The sequence below is a fragment of the Natrix helvetica genome (assembly GCF_964273705.1).
Source record: "Natrix helvetica genome assembly, chromosome: 1".
Classification (NCBI taxonomy): Eukaryota; Metazoa; Chordata; class Lepidosauria; order Squamata; family Natricidae; genus Natrix; species Natrix helvetica.
The window spans coordinates 222,224,849-222,238,437 of record NC_138548.1 but is presented as its reverse complement, the minus strand read 5'-3'; the positions used below and the strand labels follow the sequence as shown (position 1 = coordinate 222,238,437).

At 39.2% G+C, this 13,589-nt stretch overlaps 1 protein-coding gene across 4 annotated transcripts in view; it reads left to right on the top strand.

Annotated features, from left to right (window-relative positions):
• The first annotated feature begins 443 nt into the window (after positions 1-443).
• Positions 444-13,589, top strand: part of RACGAP1 (Rac GTPase activating protein 1) — a 32,644-nt gene continuing 19,498 nt past the window's right edge. For all 4 annotated transcript variants that reach the window (XM_081945279.1, XM_081945280.1, XM_081945277.1 and 1 more), the window contains exon 1: positions 444-607. The gene's annotated coding sequence lies outside the window, so the exon portion shown is untranslated. The remainder of the gene's footprint in view (positions 608-13,589) is intronic.

Here is a 13,589-nt window from a genome sequence, read left to right as displayed (position 1 = left end):
TTAAAACTTGGGCCAGAAATATGTTCCTGTACAGTTTTCCTTTCAATAGTTTAATTTATGCATTTATGCTATTATAGAAATCAGAGTCACGACAGGGTTTTTTTTAACCTTAAAAAAATGTTCTAGCAACTATGCAAATTATAAAAAGAATGCGTTTCTTCCAAGCGTTTAAAAGTTCCCTGTTGTTCCATTTCCTACCCGCCCTCTCTTCCTTTAAAAGGAAAATGGCAAAAAAAACCTGATCCTGGGTAAAACTGTTCTCAGAGGAACACCCCCAATACTGTACCGGTGTGGGAGAAAAAAAATGACAACTATGGGCAAGCCTGCCCTAGAAAAAGAAGGCGCCCCAGGCGTCTCCATTTCAGAGTGCCTCTTCTAATCGCGATTGGCCGAGCACGCTTCCTTAACGAGACAAAGCGGTGGCGGTGACGTCACGTTTGCTCTCGGCTACGCCGGTACTGCTCAGCCAATCACGATTAGGAGAGGCCAACGGTGGTTGCGATTCAAACTGAACGGCGGGTGGGTCGCGAAGCCGTTTCTGCTTGGAGTGGATGCGGCGCCCTAATCCGGTGGGGTCCCAACGGCCTTTCCTCTCACGCGCCTCCTGGTAAGTTAAAATGGGGGAAGTAAGAAAGAAAGAAAGCGGCGCGGGGGGCTGGTTGGCATTTCAGGCGGCCTTTGGGAGGAAGCAGCAGCAGCAGCAGCAGCAGCAGCTAGAAAACGTTTCTTTTTTTAATCAACGCACTGCGTTGATACAGACTTTGCAGTTTCCCTGGAGTTCCCCGGCTCTGTTAAGGGAAGGCGGCTGGGGTTGTTTTTATGGCCGTCCTGAATCATGACGACCTTTTAAAAAATATTTTACACGGTCCTCCCTCATTAAAGCAGGGTGTTCGTGGTTTTCCGACATCGAAACGGTGAGTCTTCGCGGATTTTCTTGTTCAGCCCTCAAGGGGAGAGATTACGAAACGGCGTAACAACGATGAACCAGATAACAGATTAACAGAGTTGGAAGGGACCTTGTAGGTCATCTAGCCCAACCCCCCTCCCCCGCTCAAGCAGGAGACCCTACATCATTTCTTAAAATGGCAGTCCAATCTCTTCTTGAAAGTCTCAAGTGATGAAGCTCCCACAACTTCCAAGGCAACTTCTGTTCCATTGGGTGATTGTTCTAACTGTCAGAAAGTTCCTCCTTATTTCTAGGCTGAATCTCTCCTTGGTCAGTTTCCATCCATTATTCCTTGTCTGGCCTTCGGGTGCTTTGGAAAATAGCTTGGCAGCCCCTCAAATATTGGAACATGGCTACCATGTCTCCCCTGGTCTGTCTCTTCATCAGACTCGCCATGCCCAGTTCCTGCAACAGTTAGTCTCCAGTCCCCAATCATCCAGATTGCTCTCCTCTGCACTTTTTCTAGAGTCTCAACATCTTTTTTATAGTATGGTGACCAAAAATGGATGCAGTACTCTAGGTGGGGTCTAATTAGGGCTTTATAGAGTAGTATTAGTACCTCACTTGATCTTGATTGGTATACCTGTTATACATTGAAGGAAATATAATCTATTGTAATAATCCTTTTCTTTTGCAAGATTCCTTATAATATGCAGATAGTAATCTGCTCTAGGTGGTAAAGTAGCTGAAAGCAGAGGAGTATAATAGAAATTGTTCAGATGAGGTTTATTCTCGGGAATGAGATCAGGTCAGAGGCTTTACAAAAATAAGTTTGGGAGAGGGGGTTGAAGGCGAAGGAGGCACGAGGGGAGTGAGTAATTAAAAAAAACGGGGCATTTAGGTATCTAAAGACAGCAGAACTGAAAGAGCAAAGGTTGTGATACGGTAGGTATATGTTGAGGGTGGTCTGACCAAAGCAAGCTTTCAGAAGACTTTGAAGGTAGGAGTAATGATCTCTTAGATTAAAGAGTAAACAAAAACCCAGGAAGGTATGTAATGTGATTGCTTAGGGATGGGAGGTGATATGTCAGTTGATGTCAAGTCAGTGGAAAATGAGAAAGAACTTTAGTCATAGCTGAAAACATGAAACTGCGTCGGACGTGGTGCAAACATGAAATTTGGGCAGTCTTTTCTTTTCACAGTAAAGGACTGTGATTTGGTTGATACAGTATATAGGAGGGGGGCTTAAGGAAAGACAATTTTGCTCTTGGATTTAATGGCGATGAAATATTTAACCAGAAATATATCAGGGCTTAAAGAAATTTGGGGGTGAATGGAAGAGGAATGTTCTGTAATTGGAGTTACAGGTAATAAATATCTAGCCTCTACCCCCTCTCCCCCATGTAGGCACTCTCAGGTGACAAATTCATTCATGGATATGAGAGAGAATATAGAGGATACAAAACACATCCTTAAGAAAAGCCTTCCTCCATCCAATATTATAATTTTGATAGGACAACATTACAGCAAGCAGCTGAATGTCAGCTGGTACTGAAAGCGGCAGTGCTGAAAACATTGAGGTATTTTTGAGGATGATGTAATAATCATTTAGATAAGAACAGTTTCATTGGACCATAGAAGCCAGAATCAAATTTTGAGGACACAAATGGGGAGAGTCAAAAGAGGTGCTAGGGAAACAAAACTGGGACATTAAAGGAGGTCAGAGGCAAAGGTAAAAGGCAAAATTGGGCAGCAATTTAAATGGGTTTGTTTGTTGTGCCTTCCAGTCAGATTTGACTCTTGATGAATGCCTGGACAAGTCCTTACAGGTTTCTTCTTACAGTTGAGAGTGACCCAAAGTTATGTAGCTGGTCTTGTGCGTAAGGCAAAACTAGAACTTTAGCCTGATGCCTTAATGAGTACCCCGATCTGGCTTGTGCTTTAAATATACAGTACAATCATGTTATTGATAATATGGTGGCATGATTAAATACATTAGAAGGATTCATAGCTGATTATTATATGGGAGGATGATAATAGTACGATAGATATAGAATAAAAGCTGGGAGGTAAAATCAATGGAATCCCAGTAATCACTTTGCCTAATGTAAGCTTTGATGCTTCTTGTTCCTATTCCTATTCTGATCAATAACAATAATAACTCCTTCACTTCCCTCTTACACCAAATCCCTTGGCCTGAGGGAAGCAATCTTGCTTGCAATTATTACATACAGTATCTGATAACAGCTACTTTTCTGTGTCTTTAGAAAATACATTCTTTTAAGTCCTTATCTAGTAGGTGCTTGAGGCTGCCGGAATGTAAGAATTGAAAATCATGTTTTGCCTTTGCTTCTTTATAACTGAAACCATGGGACATTATAATTTTAAATTTGTGATTCTCTAAATAAGCATTCAATAATAATAATGGAAATTTCAATTATCCCCCAAACCACTATAAATCTAATCTGCCAAGAGGTAAAGGCACAATAGTTCTTGTCCTCTTACCAACAACTTTATTTCTCAGAAAATGGAAGACAGAACAAGGGGGTCTGCTTATTCTGGAAGTGATTCTCACCAAGGGGAGGTAATTGGTGAAAGAAATGATTAGTATCTTGGGCAAAAGATTACCTTTTGAATTTTAATTGAATATTACCTTTGAATCTGTGATATTTGCAAAGGACCTAAGGTGAGCAAAATCTATATACTGGATTTCAGAAAATAGGATTTTGATAAGCTTCAATGGAAAGTAGATAGAATCCAATGGTTTGAAATCCTGAAGAAGAAAAGTGTCCAGGAAGAATAAGAAATCTTTTGGGGGCGGGGGGGGGGGGGGAATTGAATACATAGTCACATTTTTTCAAGAAGAAAAAAATAGAAGTGATCTATAAACATACTGAGAGCCAGTTTGGTGAAGGCTTCAGGCTAGAAACCATGATCTCCTGGGTTTGAATCATACCTAAGGCAAAAAGCCATCTGGATGACATTGGACAATCATTCTCAATCCTAAGAATGAGGCAATGGTAAACCATTTTTGAAAAACATTGCCAAGAAAACTGCTGGTCTGAATGAATTCCAAGTCTTCAGGGCCAAGAGAGGAGATGTCCCTACTTTCAAGAAGGCAAAGAATGAGGACCTGGGAAACAGAAAAGTTGCTAGCTTGATATTAATATTGACTAAGATCCTTGAACAGATAATCAACAGTACGTTAGTCAGGACTTGGTTAGGCATACAATACAATACAATACAATACAATAGTAGAGTTGGAAGGGACCTTGGAGGTCTTCTAGTCCAACCCCCTGCCTAGGCAGGAAACCCTATACCGTTTCAGACAAATAGCTATCCATCATCTTCTTAAAGACTTCCAGTGTTGGGGCATTCACAACTTCTGGAGGCAAGCTGTTCCACTGATTAATTGTTCTCACTGTCAGGAAATTTCTCCTCAGTTCTAAGTTGCTTCTCTCCTTGATTAGTTTCCACCCATTGCTTCTTGTTCTACCCTCAGGTGCTTTGGAGAATAGTTTGACTCCCTCTTCTTTGTGGCAACCTCTGAGATATTGGAATAATGCTATCATGTCTCCCCTAGTCCTTCTTTCTCTTAAGCTAAACATACCCAGTTCCTGCAACCGTTCTTCATATGTTTTAGTCTCCAGTCCCCTAATCATCTTTGTTGCTCTTCTCTGCACTCTTTCTAGAGTCTCCACATCTTTTTTATATCGTGGCGACCAGAACTGAATGCAGTATTCCAAGTGTGGCCTTACCAAGGCATTATAAAGTGGTATTAACACTTCACGTGATCTTGATTCTATCCCTCTGTTGATGCAGCCTAGAACTGTGTTGGCTTTTTTGGCAGCTGCTGCACACTGCTGGCTCATATTTAAATGGTTGTCCACTAGGACTCCAAGATCCCTTTCACAGTTACTACTACTGAGTAAGGTATCACCTATACTGTACCTGTGCATTCCGTTTTTGTTGCCTAAATGTAGAACCTTACTCTTTTCACCATTGAATTTCATTTTATTAGATAGTGCCCAATGTTCAAGTTTGTCAAGATCCTTCTGTATCTTAAGCCTATCTTCTGGAGTGTTGGCTATTCCTGCCAGCTTGGTATCATCTGCAAATTTGATGAGTTCCCCATTTATTCCCTCATCCAAATCATTGATGAAGATGTTGAAGAGTACTGGGCCTAAAACAGAGCCTTGGGGTACTCCACTGCATACTTCCCTCCATGTAGATGCAGTTCCATTGAGAACTACACGTTGAGTGCGGTTGGTCAGCCAGTTACCAATCCATCTGGTGGTGATGCTGTCTAACCCACATTCTTCTACTTTATCTAGTAGTAGGTTATGGTCTACCTTATCAAAAGCCTTACTGAAGTCCAAGTAAACTATATCAACGGCATTCCTCTGGTCCACTAATTTTGTCACATTATCAAAGAATGCAATAAGATTAGTCTGGCATGATCTGTTTTTGACAAATCCATGTTGGCTTTTGGCTATTACTTTGTTTGCTTCTAGGTGTTCGCAAATTCGTTGCTTGATTATTTTTTCCAGAATCTTTCCTGGTATTGAGGTTAGGCTGATAGGTCTGTAGTTTCCTGGATCTAATTTTTTCCCTTTTTTGAAGATGGGAACCACATCAGCTCTTTTCCAGTCCTCTGGTAGTTCCCCGGTGTTCCAGGATCTCTGAAAGATATAATTCAGTGGTTCTGAGATCTCGTCTGCTAGTTCCTTCAGAACTCTGGGGTGTAATCCATCCGGTCCTGGTGATTTGAACTCATCTAGGGTAGACAGGTGCTCACTTACCATTTTCTTCCCTATTTCAATTTGTGTTCCTAATTTTGTGGTGCTGCTTTTGATAGGTTGGACTGTTTTATCCCTTTGTGTAAAGACAGATGCAAAACATGAGTTAAATAGTTCTGCTTTCTCCCTGTTGCTTGTCACCTTCTTGCCACTTTCTCCTAGCAATGGACCAATTGTTTCCTTAACTTTTTTCTTGTTTTTAACATGTTGGAAGAAGCTTTTTTTGTTAATTTTTACTTTTGTGGCAAGCCTTTCTTCATTGTGAGCCTTAGCTTTCCTCACTTCATCTTTACAGGCTCGGGCTATTTGCTGATATTCTGCCTTAGTTATGTCCCCCTCCATACAGTGATTTACAGGAGCCAACATGGGTTTATCACAGATTGTGACAGGCTAACTTTACCACTTTATAGATCAGGGGAACATTTAGACATAGGGAATCTGGACTTCAGCTAAGTTTCAAGTTGTTTGTAATATTCCCCTTAGTAAAATTATACAATATAGATTACGTAGCACAGTTGGCTGAGAAACCACACCCAGAGTACTTGTTAATGGCAATCATTCAGCATTTCTATCAGTGACTTTGATGAGATAGTTCAGAAGTTACTCATCAAGTCTATAAATGATTCAAAGTTGAGAGAGATAGGTTTTCTCTTTGCAGGAGAAAGAATAAACTCTAGAGAGGTTTGGGTAATGATTGAAATGAGTAGAATTTAATCAGAAGAAATATAGACCCTGCATCTGGGTAGGACAAATGAAAAGCAAAAGCAAGGAATGGGACTTGGCTTGGCCAAGGAGTTCATGTTTGCTCAGTAGAGATATAGTAAATCCTGCAGTGAGTAGGAAGTTGAACTACATTACTCCCAGTTTTGATTTGAAGACCAAGATAAAGCATGATCTGATTTAATTTATATTTAGCGTAACTTTTTTTTCCCTTTTTGAGAGTTTGAAACATTTGCTCAACTGATAGTTCCTTTGAGCTTTCCTCAGCCGCTTTAGGTTGTAAAAATGAAGCCAATGGTGTCTTTTGGGTAATCGGGCTGGACGTAGATGATGTTGGGGCCGAAGACAGCTTACCAGGCGGTAATTTTTTAGGACCCATATTAGATTCAAAGATAGCTATAAGTCTGCACAAAGAAATGGCGTCTGTGGAAAGACACAACCGGGAGAAGTCACAAGACAAGCAAGTCCAGAGGAGAGCGTAGATCTCTATACAGCTCCAAGCCAGGTGGTATAAATCAATATTCCAAATCCAAGGGAGATACGTGCGAAGAGAGGCTCCTGGAGATCTCTAGGGTGTGATATAGTACAAAGCCAGAAATTCTTTCAAAAGGGAAATTCATTCATAAGTGCAAGAAGAAGGAGGAAGTTGGCCATCTTGGCTCCACCTTCACAGGAGATCAGAAAGCAACGTCCAAAGTTTCCATAAAGTAGTTTAAAAGAAACAATTTAGCAATCCTCCTTTGCAATTGTAGCAAGAAGTCATCCTCCCATTGCTTAAAGAAAGAGAAAGTAACTTTTAACTTTCTCTCTCTCTTCCCAGAGAGGGATTTTCCAATTGCCGCTTTTCCGAGGGGGGGTGGAAAATCCCCCCCCCCAATCTTAACATTTCAAAGGATTGAATCCACAATTTAGAAAGGCTGCTGCTCATCAATTAGATAGATTTAAAAGGAAATTGAGGGAAGCTTCCCACCTCACCGCATTTCAGCTGTAACATCCGATTAGCTGTTTCCTTCCAGGCTCCGCTCGGCGAAGGCACACTGTTGTGCACCCCCTGGCTCCTGGGGCGAAGCTGGCGACCCCACCGATTCAGGGGGTCCCAACAAGCCGCCCTATGGCAGGGGGCCCCTCCAAGGCTCCCTGTGCTCCCCCTAAACTTAAGGGGAGCCCACCGAGAAGACAGATGCGAACGTCCGTCACCCTCGGGGACCAGAAGTGATCTCTCGCTTTCATGACCTCCAGGGGAAGATTGAAGGCAAATGAGGTCCAGGCAGAAGAAGAACTTCATGGCTTCAAAATCTAAGGGACTGGTTTGGACAAAACTCAGCAGCACTTTTTCATACAGCTGTTGACAAAAATAGGATTTCCAACATGATCACCCAATGTCCAATGACGGATATGGCACAAGAAGAAGAATTAACTATATGTCATTTTCTCTAATAGGTTATGATTGTCTTGATAAGAAAGATATGTAGAGGAATAGAAGCATTTTAATAGTTTATTTGTTAGTCTAATTTTTGTTTGATTGGAATGAAAACTGAATTATATTTTGAAAATGCTGCTGTTAATAGAATACTTGGAATTATTATGCAAGACTGGTTTTTTTCCCCATTAAATGTTTAAACTGCTGAATTAATGTAACTAGGACCCAGGTTTGTGTAGGCACAAGGTTAGAAACAGGGATATCAGGAGTACTGGTTCCTCCATAGGCACAAAAGCAGCTGGGTGACTTTGGGCCACTCTGAGTCCTAGAAGGAGACAATGGCAAGCCACTTCCAAAAAACCTTTGCCCCAAAATACTCCAGAGATTAGTTCAGGCAGTTACCAGAAATCAACAATGACTCAAAAGGAATAACAGCAATAACAAAAAAAAAACATGTAACTTTCAAGCTGTTGTAAGGGGAAAATCCATAATACATTGGTGCAAAAATAATTTCTAAATATTTGTTTTTATGATCCTAATTCTGCTGTGGTACCTTAACTGTCAGGCTCAAGCAACCAGAGCCACACGTGCAGGGTTCAAGCCAATTACCATTTTATAGTCTGCCTATTATACAGGAATCTTCTCAGACTGGCAATCTTTGCCTGGGAATAGACAGATTCTATGGAGTTTTAAAAGGTTTCAATTCTGGATGTCTTGCGACTTTACAAAGACTTGCGGCTAATTCTGCACTTGAGGCCTCCCTCCTACCTGGATAAATGTTTCCCAACATTAAATCCTTCTTTACAGTTCTCAAAACCTGTTTAAAGAACAAAAAGCAATGTATGTTTTATATGGACATGGTATTGGTAGTGTTAGAAAATATGAGTTATAGTGAACGGCGTTGGCTAAATTAGGTTTTGCTGTATTTCTTTTTTATCTTGAGCTTTTAATTTTTGTTACTATTTTTTTTCTTTTACTGCACTTTATATATTTTTCTCTATTCCAAAGCAAATAAAATCTTGGGCATGCCTCTGAGGGATGACCCCCTCTCCTAGAAGAATTACATAGTTTGAGAACTATTAAAAAGGCAGAATGTTATATTTTCCTAAAGAGCTCACCATATGTTACAATCTCCTAAGGACATTGCATCACCCCCACCAAGCTTCAACCAAACATATCTCAGACAAACATGGCCCCATGGAAGTCTGACAACAGCCAATAGAATACATGTTCTTGCACAGGAACAGGAAGCTCAAGTTCAAAGCCTAAGAAAAGGTATAAAAAACCCTCTCAACTCCATGTAGTCAGCTGCACCAGAACCACACTCATGTGCTTCTGCTTCATCAATAAAATCAGCCTCCTTGTTACCAGTGTGTCTCCCAGCTTGGAACTGAACCAGATGGCTATTTCTTCCAACACTTCTATATAGTTAAATTAGTAGAATTTAGACATAATTGTCAAGCATTGGAAAAAAGATACTAGGAAACTGGCAATGCTAATACTGACCTATGGTATGTCCATGTTGCATAAAATGGAAAATAACTAGCTTAAATTCTAACATACAGGTTGTGTGCATTTTACATGGCCAGATTCTGATTTCAGCTCAGAATTGTTTTGTGACCTCACAGAACCTCTGAATCTGGGCATTCCTAAAGATGTTTCTCATTTGGAAGAGAGCTACTGAGATATTTCTGTATTTGAGAGGTTAGCTTTGACTTGTAAGACAACTAGTTGTTAGCTACTATTTTTGTGTGTGTGAATATTATGGGTGTTTTTTCTTTAACTCTAAGACAAATGGATAAGAGTATATTAGTGATAAATATCCAAATTTACATGAGCAGATTTCCACTTACTTGAAACTACTTATCGTTTTCTGTCTAAAATTTGTTTTGAAGAGTTTAGATTTGAAATATTTGAAACACATTTGGAAGATGGTTAAATATAGGTTAGATTTAAGAATATTTAAAGAGATGGATTAGACGAGAGTGGATTAGTGCAGCGGTCCCTAACCTTTCTGGCTTGGTGACCTGGGGGAGGGTGATTTTATGTTATTGGTGGGCGCGTGCAAGTGTGCACAGCTCCATTTTCACAAACGGGCATGCATGCCTGCCACTCAAATGGAGCTTTGCACATAAGCACCTGTCTCTCACACAAGTGGACCTGCCACACTCACAACTGCAGTCCACTAGAGGGCTGGGGCTTGGGGACCCCTGGATTGGAGGGAGAGTGCTCTTACTCCAGGAGAGTGGAGCATCCTCTAATGGAATGGCATTGGATACTGCTATTATTTATATAAGTAGTCCTTGACTTATGATCATAATTGATCATAATAGAATTACAGTCAAAAGTCATTATGGCTGTTAAGCAGGTCACCACAGGATTGTGCCCAATTATACAATCTTTTCTGCAGCTGTCATTAAGTGAATGCAGTGTTTACGTGAATGTATCCAATGGGTAATTTGTGCCAGAAACTGGGAGAAAAACATTGAAAGTTGTGGTCATGTGATCACAGGATGCTTCATATGGTTGCCAAGTGCACAAATATGATGAGAACTTCAAAATCAGGTTGTAAGTAAGTACTTTTTAAACGGTCTGTGATAACTTTGAACAGTTGCTAAGCGATCAGTTGTTAAGTGAGGACTACCTGTATAGAATTGTAAATTTAGTAATACTGGGTTATGAAACTATTAAACTGGATAAATTGCTAATGATTTGAGGTACTGAAAGAAACAGTTCAATCATTTTTTTGCTGCACACTTTTCAAATTATACATTTTCCCGGCAAATTTCATGTGCAAGCAGAATTTTGATTTACTGAGTTTTTCTTATCTTGCAATATTTATGTCTTCAGATTGAATATTAATGGACATACAACCTGACTATATTGGTTGTTAAAGTAGTTGCCATTCACTGCAGAGTAACAGTTTTGACTCCTTGGGCTGCTACAAATATTCAAAGTTCTGCATATTTTCCAGCTTTCATTATTTTTCTGCAATCTGCATCAAGGTTTGTAGATCATATGCAATATCTAGTAGTTATGTATATATAAAAAACTTCCCACTAAAGAAATGTTTATTTTTAGCTACATGGGAATTTTTGAAGCAATGTATTTTTTCATTTGTCAGAAGTGTTCGGGTTTTTTATGTTGTCATTTAAAAGGCTGCAACTAGTTTATGGAAGCAGTTGTGTTTTTGAATTAATAGTTTAGAAGGGAAAGGTCAAATATACTTTTCTTTAAATGATTTGTCTTGCTTTGATATAATGTAGTCTTTTCCACCCTGGTATTCATTGGATGTATTGTTTTATAGCCAATATAGCAAATTAATACTTAAGTACAGAAACAGAAGTCCAAAAGTCCAGAACTCTGAAGGGCAATAGAGTAGGATATATTTTCAGGTTGGAAAACATTAATGGTAGTGACTCTGACTGATAGCTGTGATGGAGAGAAAACATGTTTTAGTGGTGAGAAAAATAAAAGTCAGAAGAAGAAAAAAGGGACAAAGGAATGGATCAAGATAGTTCGTGGCCCTTGAAGCTGGCTTATGTTTGAGAAATTATAATTATTAAATGTATGTATTTAGCCTGACTGCTAGCTACTATAGGCAGATACAACTATTCTATGAGGTTTAGTTACAGTGTAATTTAGTAATTAATAAAACTGAACAGTATTATTTGTTAATAGTCATGTTAAGACTCTAGAGTCTAGAATATACTTCTGCTAAGCTCCCTCATTATGGTAGGGAGGTTTTCCTTGAGGGGTGAGTAAAGAATGCCAGGAGTGTACCCAGAATCTTCTCAGCAAGGTCACCCAAGGTGTGAAAATCATCTCAACTGTCCAGCTAAAATAAGAAAGTTGGGATGTTTGAAGATGATGGATGCAGATTATCACTTTAGTATCAGTAACAAAAACATTTCATATTATGCAGGAGATACATACATATACCATTTCTGTATGTACCAATTTTACCAAGAAAATCACATGGCTACACAATTTAAAAAATGATATTTCAGATGATAATAGGCCCCTCAAATTGAATGGCATTCAGCATGCTACTGAAGAGGGACTGAGAATCTTTGGGAGTACTAATAATGTTTATGATATGATTGGATTGAAGCCTTTGAGATGCCTAGTTGCTAGTATTGTCATGTAGGAAAAGGAAATCCAAAGCTACAAAGACAAAATTGCACTTGGTACATGTAATATAGTAAGTGTGATTGTGTTCACCACAGTGAAAGATAAAATGAATCAACTGTCATTAACCTCTTCAGGACAACTAGTTGAAAGTGACAGAAATAAAACACTTTTGATCAGAATATCATACTTTTTAGTACTGAGGCAATGAATGAATTGCATGGTTTTCAGAGTCAGGAAGGATGAAGAGAAGACAGTACTTGGGTATGATGCCATCAATCAACATCAACATCAACCAGTTTCCATGATACGGTTCTGAACCTATAATTTTCAAGGAGGACCTCGGGGATTGATTTGAAATCTTGAACTTCATAGCTAGGGGACAAGAGCAACTGTTAGAGGAAATCCAACAGGTTGTTAAGGATAAATATGAAAAAAAGATTGTTGAAACAGAAGAAAGCAAACTAGATGTCAGAACAGATAGTAGAAATTGCCTAGAAGAAAAGCCAAGAAAGGCAAAAGATCTCAGGAAATTTCAAAAAGCTGTTACAAACAAGCGACCCTACAATGATATCTATAAAGACATCAGAGATGAAACTGACTCTTCCAAAAAAATCTCTGAGAATGCTATACGCAGAGCAGAAAGCCACAGCTCAGACAGGACATGGTCAAACAGACTGACTCCAGTTTGACAAAATAACAAGACATGCCTATATACGCTTCCTTTATTTATTCAACCTGTATACAGGATATATACTGAGTATCAGAAGAAAATGAGATGATTTTAAAATTGGAGAAATATCAATCCACCTGCATTATGCTTTGATAGCTGAAAATGCAATTTTTTAATTTTCTTTAAGTCAGGACATCATATGCTTGTTGTTTGCAACCTCATGACAGCTTCCTCATGGTCTTTGCTTTTCAGAATCTGACAAAAAATATTGCAAACGGTGACCCCATGATTACAGGGACACCAGAATTCTGATGACCGGTCATATCATTTTTCAGCACCAATACAAGTTTGAACAGTTGCTGAATGAGTGATCATTAGCCAAGAACCACCTGTATGAAGAAGACAACAATTCAGCAACCAATAAAGATACTGATACGATAGTTTCTGAGTTTTAGGATCAACAACCAACATCAAACGGTCCAGCAGTCAAGAAATTTGGTGCAGACTAGTTTTGATATGGAAAAAATATCTTTGTTTTTCCATTGTTCAGGGTCGTTCTTTCTTATAAAACAAGCATCCAAGGAATGTTGTATTCCTTCTTCAGACAGAATCCACAAGACTTTGTAATACGTGATTGTAGACTTATGCTGTTTTCTCTGAGTAGAATAGATGGCAATAGTCTTTCCTAATTTGCTTTCCCCCAGAGAGGAAAACATATTTTTTCTTTTGGCCCTCTTATACTTTAAAATATTTGTATTTACATTTTGATAAAGTTAAGGTATGTATATTTAGTCTCTTAATAAAATACTTTGTGAAGCTGTCTGCAACTGGCTGAAGTGACTAGCTCTTGAATTGGAATCAGATATGTGTGATTGAGTGTGATTTGTATCATCCATTTTTTTGCAGTTTAATAATTTTAACTGGTGCATAGGCAAAAATATTTTAGTTTCCAACACTGAT